This window comes from Pteropus vampyrus, unplaced genomic scaffold, assembly GCF_000151845.1.
Source record: "Pteropus vampyrus isolate Shadow unplaced genomic scaffold, Pvam_2.0 Scaffold404, whole genome shotgun sequence".
Classification (NCBI taxonomy): Eukaryota; Metazoa; Chordata; class Mammalia; order Chiroptera; family Pteropodidae; genus Pteropus; species Pteropus vampyrus.
In genome coordinates, this window is record NW_011889185.1 from 526,216 (window position 1) to 539,337 (window position 13,122).

The 13,122-nt window shown below is 44.0% G+C and overlaps 1 pseudogene; it reads right to left on the reverse strand.

The window, feature by feature from the left end:
- Positions 1-11,297: 11,297 nt before the first annotated feature.
- On the reverse strand, positions 11,298-12,188 carry LOC105305898 (annotated as a pseudogene).
- Positions 12,189-13,122: the final 934 nt, after the last annotated feature.

The following is a 13,122-nucleotide window of genomic DNA, read 5'->3' on the forward strand; positions in this document are numbered from 1 at the left end:
CCATGGGCCCAGCTGACAATCAGAGTTTCTGCATTAAGAAAAATGGATATCGGGGTCACTCAGTGTCTGCCACAGCTGGGATTTAAAGCCAAGTCAGAACGGTTTTTGAGTCTTGAGGCTTAGTCACCCTGATGTCCTGCCTTTCTTCCATTTCATGAAAGAAATAGTGGGGCAGACATGGTGTATGTTTCACACAGCCCTTTTTGGATCCTTTTCACAATTTCTGGGTATTTCTCCCATGACTTCTCTGTGCTTTTGCTGCTAACAGCCAGCACCTGGGACAGTCTTCACCGGGCTGCCCTAAGGCAACTGGAGCACTATGCCCACACCTGGGGATTGGCTGTTAGCCAATGACTCACTGTGCCAGAGCTGGCAAGCCCAGGCTCTCTTGCCTGGAGTCAAGAGGAACACTTAAGCATAATTTACACTCCAGAGCCTCGGTGGGGTCAGGCTGAGGCCGAGTGTGTGCCCTTGCTGGCTGCTTCCTTTTCCTCGTCCTGTTTTCCCCACTCCCTTAACTGGTCCCTCCTGGAAGCACTGCCTTCATAAATCACTTGCACACAAATCCTTGTTGCAGTGTCTTAGTGGCCTAAGATAAGGGTTTACCCTGGAAAATATAAATAGGAAGTGGGACAGCACTTTTGGAGACAAAGTGGTTCTGTTGTCACATGCCCCTCTAAGATGAAGAGGCCAAAGTGACTTGCAAAACTCTTGAGCTTGAATTAGGTCACACCCAGCCTCACTGGCAAATCCTAAGCTGTGACAACTTTTATGAAGTTGAACATTTAATATTTATTCCAATCTTCCTCCAAGCTGTATGTTTTTTAGGGAATGTGTGTTAGTCAGTGTTTGGTTGGGGAAACAGCACTCTGTGTTTCAAATAGGAAGGGATTAAATATTGGAGATTAGGCGCTTATAAAATATTTGACAAAACTGGAAGAGCAAAGGTCCAGGAAAGCCAATACCAGCTCTCAGACTTCCTCCAAACTTCCAGAGCATCAGAAAGCACATTGAGTTGCACACTGATCTGCAAGACCAAGGTAGGTGATTCTCAGGGAAGTGCCTGAGAGTTGTCACAAAAGGTTCCATTTGCTGTATCTTTTGTGTCTGCCTGCAATTGCTGGATAAGCAGTAATTGTGGCTTCTTGCCTCCCTTTGGCATTCTAAGTCTTGTGTAAGTATAGTAGATCCTCATTATTTGTGGATTCCATATTTGCAAATTTGCCTACTCACTAAAATCTATTTGTAATCCTAAAATCAGTACTCACAGCATGATCGCAGTCATCCATGGACTTGTGCAGAGTGGCGAAAAACTTGAGTCACCAGCTCACCTATTCCCAGCTGAGGTTGAACAAGATGATGCTCTGCCTTCTTGTTTCAGTTCTCATACTATAAACAAGCATCCTTTTTGAGGTCTATGTAGTGGACATGACTTTTACATTTTTGTGCTTTTTGTTGGCGATTTTGCTTAAAATGGCCCTCAACTTTAGTGCTGAAGAGGCTGTGATGTGTCTTACAGAGAAAATATGTATATTAGATAAGCTTCATTCAGGCCTGAGTTATAGGGCTGTTGGTTATAAAGTCAATGTTAATGAATCAACGATATACAGTTGACTCTTGAACAACATGGGTTGAAACTGTGCAGGTCCATTTATACTTGGATTTTTAAAATAAGTACCTTCTGGGTGGTAATCACACAATAGAATATATAGATGTCAAATTATAATGTACACTCAAAAATTATATAATTGTATTAACTAATGTTACCCCAATAACTTAAAATAGTAATAATAATAATAATCATATTAAAATCTTTATAAAGGAAAAAATGAATAAATACTTGTACTGTTTTCAATCTGTGGTTGGGAGTCTGCAGATGTAGAGGGCCAGCTGTATGCATTGATCTATATAGCTTTTTATTTATAGGGGACCTGAGCATCAGCATATTTTGATATCTGTGGGGGGTTCTTGGAACCAATCACCCACAAATACTGGGAGTAGTTAAGTTTTTAGGGAGTCAAAAGTTATACGCAGATTTTCAACTGCATTGGGGGATCAGCACCCCTAACCCTTGAGTTAAGGGTCAGCTGTATATTGAATAAGCTGTCTTTAAACAGAAACACACATAAAACAAGGTTATATATTGATTGAATTACAAAAATGTGATCAGAGGCTCTCTGGAACTTAAACCTATATTTCCACTAGGAACAACAATTTAGTATTCACTAACTCAATGTTCACAGAGACTTTATAGAACATAGTTAGCATGAATAATGAGAATCAACATTACTTCTCATTGGTAGAATCTAATTAGTAACGCATTTCACAAGGAATGCTAGACAATATAGTCCCTGTGCTTCCAGATGCTTCTATGCTTCGGAGAGCATAGAAGGGAGAATGGTGCTAAGTTGCTGAGAGACAATCCAGGACAGCATGTTAAACCATTTAATACTTTTTTAAAAGTTTAACTGTTTCCTTAGGGTTTACGGTAGTTAATTAATCAGTGTCTACTTTCAAATAATATTATGCCTTTTTGCATATAGTTTAAAGACCTTATAAGAGTATACTACCAATTCCTCCCTTGCATTGCTTCTGTGTTGGCTTTAGACAGTCAGTTATCTTTTAGAGCAACTTTAAAAAATTAAACACAATTTTATTTACCTTTATTTCTAGTTCTCTTTATTTGTGTAGATCCAAGTTTCTGTCTGATATCACATTCCTTCTACCTGTAACACTTCTCATATTGCAGTTCTGCCAGCAATAAATTCTCACAGTTTTTCTTTGTCCAAGAAAGTATTTCTTTAATTATTTGTTTATTTATTAAAATGGCAGTATGTTTATTGCATTTCTACCCCCTTCTGGCTTTACTGAGGTATAACTGATAAATAAAAATAGATAAAGTATACAATGTGATGATTTGATATATGGATACATTGTGAAAGGATCCTCCCATCAAGTTAATTAAGTAAATTCCTGACCCACAGAGTCATAAGAAATAAAACGGTAGTTGTTTTAGGCTACTAAATTTTAGAGTGATTTGTTAGGCAGCAATAGCTAACTAATAAAGCAGAGACTCCCAGGTGCCCACAGTATCCTTTCTCTCTTTGTCCTCTTTAAAAGAAAAACTCATTTTTCAGCTAAGTACAGGGCCACTTGAAATGAAAACTACATTTCTCAATTTTTCTTGTGGCTAGATACAGCCATATGATATTAAGTTCTGGCTGATGGCATATAAGTAGAAAGGGTGTATGCAACTTCTGGGATAGCATTTATTTTTGAGGTCTTGATCTTATCAAAACATCAGAGTCTACTGGAGACACCATTGCAATCGGAGAGATAAGAACACTTTGCACCATGACCATCTTTGCTTCCTACCTGACCTGAATGTGATATGGGTTGCTTTGGGTACCTGTTATGAAAAATCAAGAGCAACAGCAACTCAAATATTGTACTTTAGGTAAGGTGTGAGGATCAAAAAGTCAATGGAGGAAAAGGTTGTTAAAAATGACACTGGGAACACCAATTGGAAAGACTGCCTTTAACATGCTAGCAACCTTCTAACATTTTGAGTGCCTTGAAAAATAAGTTGTGATGAATCCACTCATTGAAAATTGATTTAAATCAAGACTTTGGGCCCTCTGTCTGACTTTGGGCATGGAATATTCTCAGGGTAGTAACATAGGCCTGATACTTGTACCTCAATTACCCATTCACAGTTTAAGGTTGTGATCTTGCTGTAGTAGAATTTACAAAGAGCTCCTTGCCATATCCTGGCTCCAGGTCCTTCCAGGAGTAGTAGAAAGTTAAGAGGTATGATTAAAACTCTGGATGGGAACATATGACTGGTATAGATACTTCTCTAGGGCTCCTCATCCTGTTTGTGATTATGTCTTATGCATTCTTCACCTCTCTTGACTCTGTCACCTTCTTTCTCTCCCTGGCCACTTCCCTGGTTTTGGCCTTTGTAATTTCTCTCCAGGGCTCCCTGCCCCCAACTCTCAGTCCTGTCCCCTGGAATCCATTATCTACTCTTTAGCCACAGTGATTTCTCTAGAAAGTATGTCAGATTTATGACATACCTGTGCTTAAAATCCTGGCAAGTCTCCCCAATCTTTTCATAGGAAGTAGAAATCCTCATTCAGGCTCTGGGTGATCTAGCACCACTTTCTGTCCCTGCCTTATTCCTCTATTCCTCTTCTTTTACATGCTGGCTTTGCTCCAGCCACCCTGGATGAATGGAAAACTCCTGAAGCAGCCCAGCTGTCAAAGTCTCAGGGGCTCTTTCCAGGCCCTTTCTTCCAAGTCAACCAACCCTTTGTTGCCTTTTAAGACTCAGCTTATGTGTTAGGCTACCTCCTTGAAGAGGCCTCTCATATTAGGGCCCTCTTCTTTGTGTTCTAAGCGTGTCTCTGTCATTGTACTTGTTAGGTTATTTTCTGATGGTCGGTCTTCCCCACAAGACTGTAAAGTGCTCGATGTGAGTGTACATCGAGCACTGCATGGCCACCCTGCCTCCATATCCTGTCAGCACTTACCATGTCTGTGCCCAGCAGCACAGAGCAAGCTGAAAGTGCCAGGAACTGACTTAATGGCTCCTGAGCACAGCTGACAACCAGTAAGTGATGGGAGTTGGCTATACAATTACCCAGAGTTTTCCCTGTGGCCATGAGGTCTGGTTGCCCACACTGGTAGCCTTGATTGACTGACTTCCCTTCCCTGTCTCGCTTTTGCTGTTCCTTGTACTTCCCAAATAAACTGTCATCTAGAGCTCACTTCTTATCTCAGGATATGTTTTTAGGGGAGTCCAAACCATGATAGTACCTTGCTTTGTTTGTGTATTTTCCCACAGCATCTAGTTTAATCCTTGGCACAGAGTAAGTCCTCAATAATAACTTATCAACTGGCTACCTATCTATCAGAATGAATAACTGAATGACTTAATGGTTGAAAGGACCACTCTTTTTGTGGTAGACACAGAGATGTGTCACCAGATCCCCCTTCAAGGAAATTCTTGTTGTCCATCCCTGGGTTGGGTGATGAGCACACAGCCAAAAGCTGTCAATTCTTTTAACTGCCCTCAGCTATGGGAGCCACCTTGCTCCAGGGCACAACCTTCTCAGGCAGCCCATGCCTGGTGTTTAAGTATAAAGTTATGTTTTAGCAGAAAGCATAAAAAGGGTATAATGATGTAGCCATTTCAGCCTATCACAGGAAAACTCTGGTGGATGATCCTCATTCCTCAGCTCTCTGCCAGATTAGCTTCTCCCTCTGCCCTACCCTGCATCCCTCTACTTCTTTTCACAAGATTTGATGGTCAGTCTTATAAACATCTTGCCCTTCAGAAGATATCCTGTCATCTGCCTCCTGAGAACCCAACCTGCAATATTTGTCCATAGATTCTGTGCTTTCATCACCCTGATTCTCTCACTGTCACTTCCAAAGACTTTGTGCTTTTCTGACCCTACCCCATTTTTCACATGACTGCCCATTCTCTCTGCCCAGTAATAAGACCTGGATAATGCTTTGTGGTTGACAAAGTATCTCCCCAGATGATATCAGCTTTAGTTTTCATGATAGTTCTGGGAGGTAGGTGTTTTGATTCCCATTTTTCAGATGGAGAGACTGAAATTTACAAAAATAGAGATTTATCCAAAGTCATAGAGCTTTGAAGTGGAAGCCGGAACTCAGAAGCCATTGGCAAGCACAGGAATTTCAGCAGATGATCTCCCTCTTGGTGGGCCAAGGGGTAGGGACTGACAACATCTGGTACAGGAACTATCTGGTATTTGGGTTCAGATACTGAAGATGCTTGTTGAATATTTCCTGGGAACAGTAATGGTCTGCAGTACCTTAAGCTAAATTAATATGTGAGTTTTGTGGGGAAAGGCCAAGAGAGGTCCAGGAGTAAGAGCGTGGGGAGAAGGACTGTTGCTGATAGAGGATTCCCCAGTGCTTGTGATGATGCATGACAGATGGCCCTGAACGTGGAGTAGGGAGTCTGTCAGGACTCCATACTGGGGCTGCACCTTCTGCTGGGAGCTGTGTGGTGCAGAGGGGATGGGTAGATAGGAGAAGGGGGAGTTGGGGTGTGAGATTCCCATCTGGAATTTGAGAGTTCCTCTCTCAGTTGATAGAGGGGAGGCTCACTTGGGGAAGTCAGCAGGCAACACTCTGCCCGGGTGCTGAATAACATTGCTTTGCAAATGAGTTGAGAACAAAGGCTGTTCAAGTCTTATCAGCTAGTGCTCCCCACAGGCAGTGGATGGACACATCTAAGGAAAAAAAAAAGAGACCCTTGCTCCCAGGACTGACACAGACGAATGAGTACTTAGGCTGAGGAAGAAGCCAGGGATCTATCTCAGATAAAGTCCCACAGCTTCAGCCTGACCCTGGGGCTGGGGGTCCGAGTGCAGGTTCACCTCAGGCTTGTCTCACCCATGCAAGGGAACTGAGATCCGTACACCCCCACTCATCAGTCATTGGCAAAGCTGCTCCCTCACAGGGAAAGATACATTTCCAGCCATTTCCAGCTCTCTTCAATGACGCAAGACCCTGAGGGCAGACCCTCTGTAGCAGGGGTCCCCAACTCCCGGGCCATGAACTGGTACTTGTCCATGGCCTATTAGGAACCTGGACGCACAGCAGGAGGTGAACGGTGGGTGAGCAAGCGAAGCTTCGTCTGTATTTGTAGCTGCTCCCCAGCATTAGCATCACCGCCTCAGTTCCACCTCAGATCATCAGGTATTAGACTCTCATAGGAGCACCCATCTCTGGTGCCAAAAAGGTTGGGAACTGCTGCTCTAAAGAACAGACAGGTGCTGTTTATTGGCAACAAAAGCTCACTGAAGCCAAGGGGTGCTCAAGAAAAGTACAGAGGTATCCAGGGGGAAGCCCGGGCAATTGGCAACAATGATTCTTAGTAAAGAACAAGAAGTTTGTTTGATATTTTCGAGCCCTCCAGAGCATAATGGATGCTCCTCCTCTATGCCTTTCTTGTCATTGTTGTGATCATCTTTGCTCTTATTGTGAACTCCATGGGGGCAGAACCTATAACTTCATATCCCCAGCAATCTGCACAAGGCCTGGTACATAGCCTGCCTGAAACGGTTGCCTAAGGGATGGAAAACAGAATATTTTGTTCTACAAGAGTATAAACCACTAATGCACGGGGCCAAGACTAAAATAGTGCTCTCTAGGAGCAAGGTGCAGACCAGGGCCTGGACCAGGGCCTTAGCTGGTTCTAGAATGCTTTTTTTGAACATGGAGCCAGTTTGGCAGCCTCTCTGTTAACCACCAACTCATCCCCTTGAATGAGTGATGCCTTTTGTAGATGTCAAATAGCTGTAGCTGTTAACTTTTTGCGTGTAGATGGGGAACAAAGGTGCCTCTCGGCTTCCCCCAAGAGAGCCTGGATGGTTCTGAGCTTTGAGAACAGTGAGGTCAAAATGAAGCTGGACATCCGGACCATAAGAAAGTGGACTTTTAGGTTAGGCAAGAAGTCTTTAGTGCAGAGCTAATTCAACTCTGAAAGTAGCTGGAGAAGGACTCGAGTGGGTGTAATACCCATCCATGCTGTGGCACTCACTTGGGCACTTGACATCCCTTTAAACTTTTTGTATCTTATTCTTTCAAGATCTGATTATTACTCTCCTTCTGAAGCAAGAGGGCTCTGGGGACTGACTCACAGTAATTAAAATCACATGACTTTGGTATAAAAAACTTGGAAAGTCATTATTAACTTATAGTGAGAAATCCAGTCATTTATTCATTTATTTATTCCATGAATATTTATTGAGTGCTGACTTAAGCCAGGTTGGTGATGCGTAACTTTAAAGTTCTTTCTGGAAAGTAGCAAAGCCTTTAGGCAGGAGACAAAAACAACACCAGTTATTTTAACAGAGAGAATTTAATATAGAGAATTGTTAGCTGGGTATAAGGGGTTATTAACTAGTCACCAAAGAACCAAACAAAGTCAAAAGGAAACTCTAAGACATTGTGAGGTAGTAATTTCAGGCAGCAGTTACCACTCCTGGGGGAATATAGGAAAAAAGTTGGAATTATTAAAACCTAGAAGCTTGGAGCGGGGATCATATGGGGCTGAAACTCAGATGCCTGAGGAAAAGGCACCTGCTGCCTGATGCTGGTGTCTGAGCTCAGGGAAGGGGCCCCATGGAAGTGGGACTCAGATCCCTGAGAAAGGGGTGCTGGCCAGCTGGTTTTGGTGTCTCTGAGCTCAGAAAGGGAGCTCATGGAGCTGGGACCCAGACCTCTGAGGAGGGCAGGTGCTGGCCAGCTAGTGTCTTTGGGGTAGGAGGCGATGAGGCTGGTTCCGTGGATGTCAGAAAAACTGCAAACTGGATTCAGCTGCTGCTATAGGAAGGCATTGCTGTTGCTGGAATGAAGAAGCATGAGGGTATGGAGGCGGGGCGGGGTGGTATCACTCACAGGGTCAGGAAGCGAACAGGAAACCAACAGGAAGCCAGCAGGCACCCAAAGGAAGAAACAAGTCCCTTCTTCCTCTAGTTTTGCGTCTTCGTCTAATACCTCCTATGGGCAGAACCTAACAGGGAGCAGCTGGAAAAACAGAAATGTGGGTTGCAGAGTCCCAGCCACAGCATTATAAAGAAGGATGGGTTTGGAGTTGAGACACAAGATCTTAACTGACACATCTCCAAAGAAATTTGATGTGAGGGTGAACTAATCCCTTCTCCCACAACCTCACTATCACTTCACACAAAAGCAAGTCTCTGACCATATCTGTCACACATGGAAATGTTTATTAAACATGCACTCATGAGCAACCAGGCATAAAAAAATTCCTGCACGAAAAAAGTTCTCTAGACACAAGGAAGTCTCAGCTCTCAGCCTTCTCTTTACATGAAAGGTCGATGCAACATTCCAGAAGCATCAGGGAACCAGAAATCCTCCAACTAAAGGTTGTACCAAGCCTCAGGTACCATCTCTAAGCTGTAGGCTGCAGTCTTTGCTAGATTCTGATAACCTTTTCATGTAAAGTTGGAGACCATCTGGAGCATATTTAAGCAAATCCATAGATCCTAAATACCTTTAATTTCAGCAATGAGAACCTATTTCTAACATTCCTTATGCTAATTAACAAGCCACCAATTTTATCAATGAAAACCCATTTCTGACTTTAACTTTGCTAATTAGGAAAGCCACTGGTATTGATGAAACCCTTGTGATCTTCATTTGGATGTGGCCTTTCTAATGCAAAGCTAGCTGACTAGCTGGAGAGATTTTCCTTGAGGGCAAATGACTGCCCCTGGAATTGAAGTTTTAACTAACACAGACATAATAGCACACCGTTCAGATGGAACTATTTAAAACATTAAACATTGACACCACAACAGGTACTCTTTGTACCAGGCACCACCAGGATGTGGTGGTGGACCAGGCACAGTCCTTACTCTGAAGGAGCTTCCAGCCTGGAGACAAACGATAAACAGGCAATCTTGCTTTATGTCTAAAGTACACAAATTGGGGCCAGCCAGCACAGGCTAGGCGCTTATGAAAACATAGGAGGTTCTGCCACTCGATTGTCAGCAAAGTAGGTCAAGTTGCCAGAAAAAATACAGGATGTGCAGTTCAATTTGCATTTCAGATCAACAACGAATATTTTTTTTAGTACAAGTACTTATATTTTATTTGCTAAATCTGGCAACCTTACTTCTAGGCAAAGCCAGAAGGAAAGTCAAATAGGGCAGAATTTGGCTTGGAGAGTGTGGATCAGTCAAAGTGGGAGGGTGAGATAATTTCAGGTTCTGTGCCTCCCTGGATAAGCCTACCTGTTTTGGAGGTCAGGGGGTCTTCTCCCCTTAGCAGTGCTGGTCCCAAGCCATATGTGGTCTCTCTGAGCTCTCCTTTTATAAATGCTGCAGAGCAAACCCCTCTGGCCAACACATTCTTTCTTAATCTCCACCCCGCCATAGCTGATTATGTTGAAGCTTCCATAATGGCAGTGCTATCTTGCTTCCTTCTTCTAAATCGGTCCTCTGAATGGGGTTATTTTGTTCACAACCTTCATTTTTTTCTTCCACTGATGGCTAATTTCATTTTCATCTTAGCACTCAGAGAGGTTAAGAAATTCACTCAATGCTAGTCAGTTGGGACTTCATCTCACCTTTGGCTTCAAGGCCTGTGCCCTTTCTGCTGTTCGGTGTCAGTCTATGTCCTGTATATTGTGTTTCTTGTACAGGAAAGTAGCTGTTGGGCAAAGTGAAGGACACTGGGCTTGGTGTCAGAGGACTTGGTCCTTCTTTAGAAATAGAAACATTAGAGACAGGGTCAGCAGTGTGGGGAGGGCTTTGGTGCTTAGGAGCTATGTATGCTCAGCAACTCATGCATGTTGACCTGACAGAACCTCTTGATGAAATTGAACTCAAGGCACACAGAGCAACGCAAGGCTAAGCTCTGTTAGTGATGTCCCAGTCTCAGATGGCATAACAACTAAAGGATCAGCTTTTAGGTCAAAGGCAGGATACCCTGCTGGCGAGAGCCCAGGGTAGGTGGGGCTCCCACCTCACCTTTGCAAAACCAGCCCCACTATTCTAGCTCTATGGTCTGGCAATACTTATGCTCATCTGGAAGAATCAAGGAGGTGGAAGGCATGTTCATGATCCACACGAGACATCAGAACTCAGAGACACATTTTACATACTAGATCACTGGTTTCTTTTTTTTTTCTGTGTCCCATTTTTATTGTTTGCAGAATGCCCAACATAGAACATGATCACTTTCGTTAACCAGTGTTACCATAAAAAAAAAAAAAGAACATGATCATGAGTATTTGGTTGTGCAAATGCCTTTAATATGATGGTTAGGTGGAAGGCCAGGGGAGGGAGGGAGCAGAGGGGGGATCGTTTTATGAACTACATAGATGTTTAACCAATATACTGTATACTTGAAACTAATTTAAATAAATAAATTAAAAAAAAATAGGATAATGCTTAAGGACAAATGGGAGACATGATTTTCCTTAAATAAACACTTAAGCACAGGCCGGTCCTACAGGTATCTGGGCACTATGTCTGCGTGGCAGAGGTGCCTGCTTGCGGACCCTTGAAAGTTCAGGATCCCCCACCCTTCCCCCACCCCACCTAGCCAATGCATGGAGTCAGGGTGCCGGCGACCACAGCAAGCCTGCTCTAGAGCCCCTAGTCCTCTACTCATGATGTGTCAGGACAGGGACGCCAGAATTTCTGGAATATCAGTGGTCTGCAAGAGTGAACTGCTCCGTGCGACATCCCGGTCCCCTGGGTCTAGGCCCGGGAATGCGCCTAGATGACTTTCTTAAGCTCATCGTACAGGATCAGCACGAAGGTGCCTCCCATGCCCCTGAGGATTTTGGACCAGATGCCCTTGAAGGCCTTACCTTCCTCATCCTTGAAGATCTTGTGCCACCAGTCGATGGTCCCCCTGTACATGATGTTGGTTCCTTTGTGCCCCGACTGCATCATCATCCGCCGCCTCACAGTGTTGAAGGGGTAAGAGACCACGCTAGCCATGGCCGTCACTGTCTAGGCAATCATCCAGCTTACCACGATGTTCGTGTTCTTGGGGTCAGGCAGCATGCCTTTGGCGGTGTTGTAGACTCCAAAGTAGGTGGCCTGGTAGATGATGATGCCCTGCACGGGGACACTGATGCCCTGGTACAGCCCCGGACTCCGTTGGACTTGGTGATCTTCACCAGACAGTCACCCAGGCGTCTGAACGCCCGCTCAGTGCCCGACTTCCCCACATCGGCCGCAGGACGAGTTCTGGCGAAATCCAAGGGATTTCCGAGCAGAGCGAAAAGGCTCGGGCGGCATCATTGGAGGCCAGGTCGCCGGCAAAGTACCTCCCAAACTGTGTATGCTTCTCCATGCCCCCTAGGAAGATCTGCTTGTATTTGTCCTTGAAGGCAAGGTTGAGGGCTTGCGTGGGAAAGTAGCGGATGACTTTGGCCAGGTTGCTCCTCCAGAAGGACAGCTTACTCTGCTCCTTGGGGATGCGCATGATGCGGTCCATGATACAGTTGTGCTGCTTGTCAGTGCGATCTGCTTACTAGTATGTTGTATCTGCAGCAGCAGCTTGACCCGCTCAATGAGGGCCACGGCCCTCTTGGAGATGGTAGCAGCGATGCCTCCGGCCAGGAAATCCTTGGCGAAAGAGATAGCCTGTTCCAGCATGGTGTCTCAGAGTGGAGTCCAAGGGTAGGTGCCATGGGCTCAGTGCTGCTGCCACAGGAATCAAAAGGCATCACTGGTTTCTTATAAAAGGATATATAACTCCAGGAACAGTCAGATGGAAAAGATGCATAGGGCAAAGTGTGGGGAAAGGGGGAGGAGCTTCCATGCCCTCTCCAGGCAGGCCATTCTCTGCATCTCCACATGTTCACCAACCTGGAAGCTTTCTGAAACTTGTCTTTTTGGATTTTTATGGAGGCTTCATTACATAGGCATGATCAATTAACTCATTGGCCATTAGCCATCTATTCAACCTCCAGTCCCTCTCTAGTCCCTGGAGATCAGGGTGTGCAGGGATGTGTGTTGGATGTGGGGTGTGGGGGGTAGGACTGAAAGTTCCAACCCTCTAATCACTGGTTGATTCCCCTGGCAACCAGCACCACCATCCTTAGTTTACCTAAGAGCTTTCCAAAAGTCATTTCATTAATATAATAAAAGACACCTTTATTATGCTTATCACAAGAAATTCCAAGGATTTTAGCAGCTGTGAGCCAGGAACCATGGACAAATATGACATGTAGATGAGAAATACATTTTAGTCATCTGAATGACCAAATACATATTTCTTATAAATAACAATATTGCAGGTTCTTAATCCAAAGAGTCCCCACTTAAAGTAGTGTTGGTTTGAGATCCAGTTTTAATTTTTTCCATTTGGCATGCCAGTTTTTTTTCTCAACTTATACAGGTGATCTCCAAAGCCTTGGCTCTAACGTGAGTTTGTAAAAAGAAATCTCTTAATTAGAATTTGTTTGAATTTTTTATGAAAGTATGGCATACATATATACAAATTCTCAAATCATAAATGATTTGATGAATTTTCAAAAGGAAAACACCCTGAAATGACCTTGCTTGTACCCCAGAAGCCCCCCTGTCT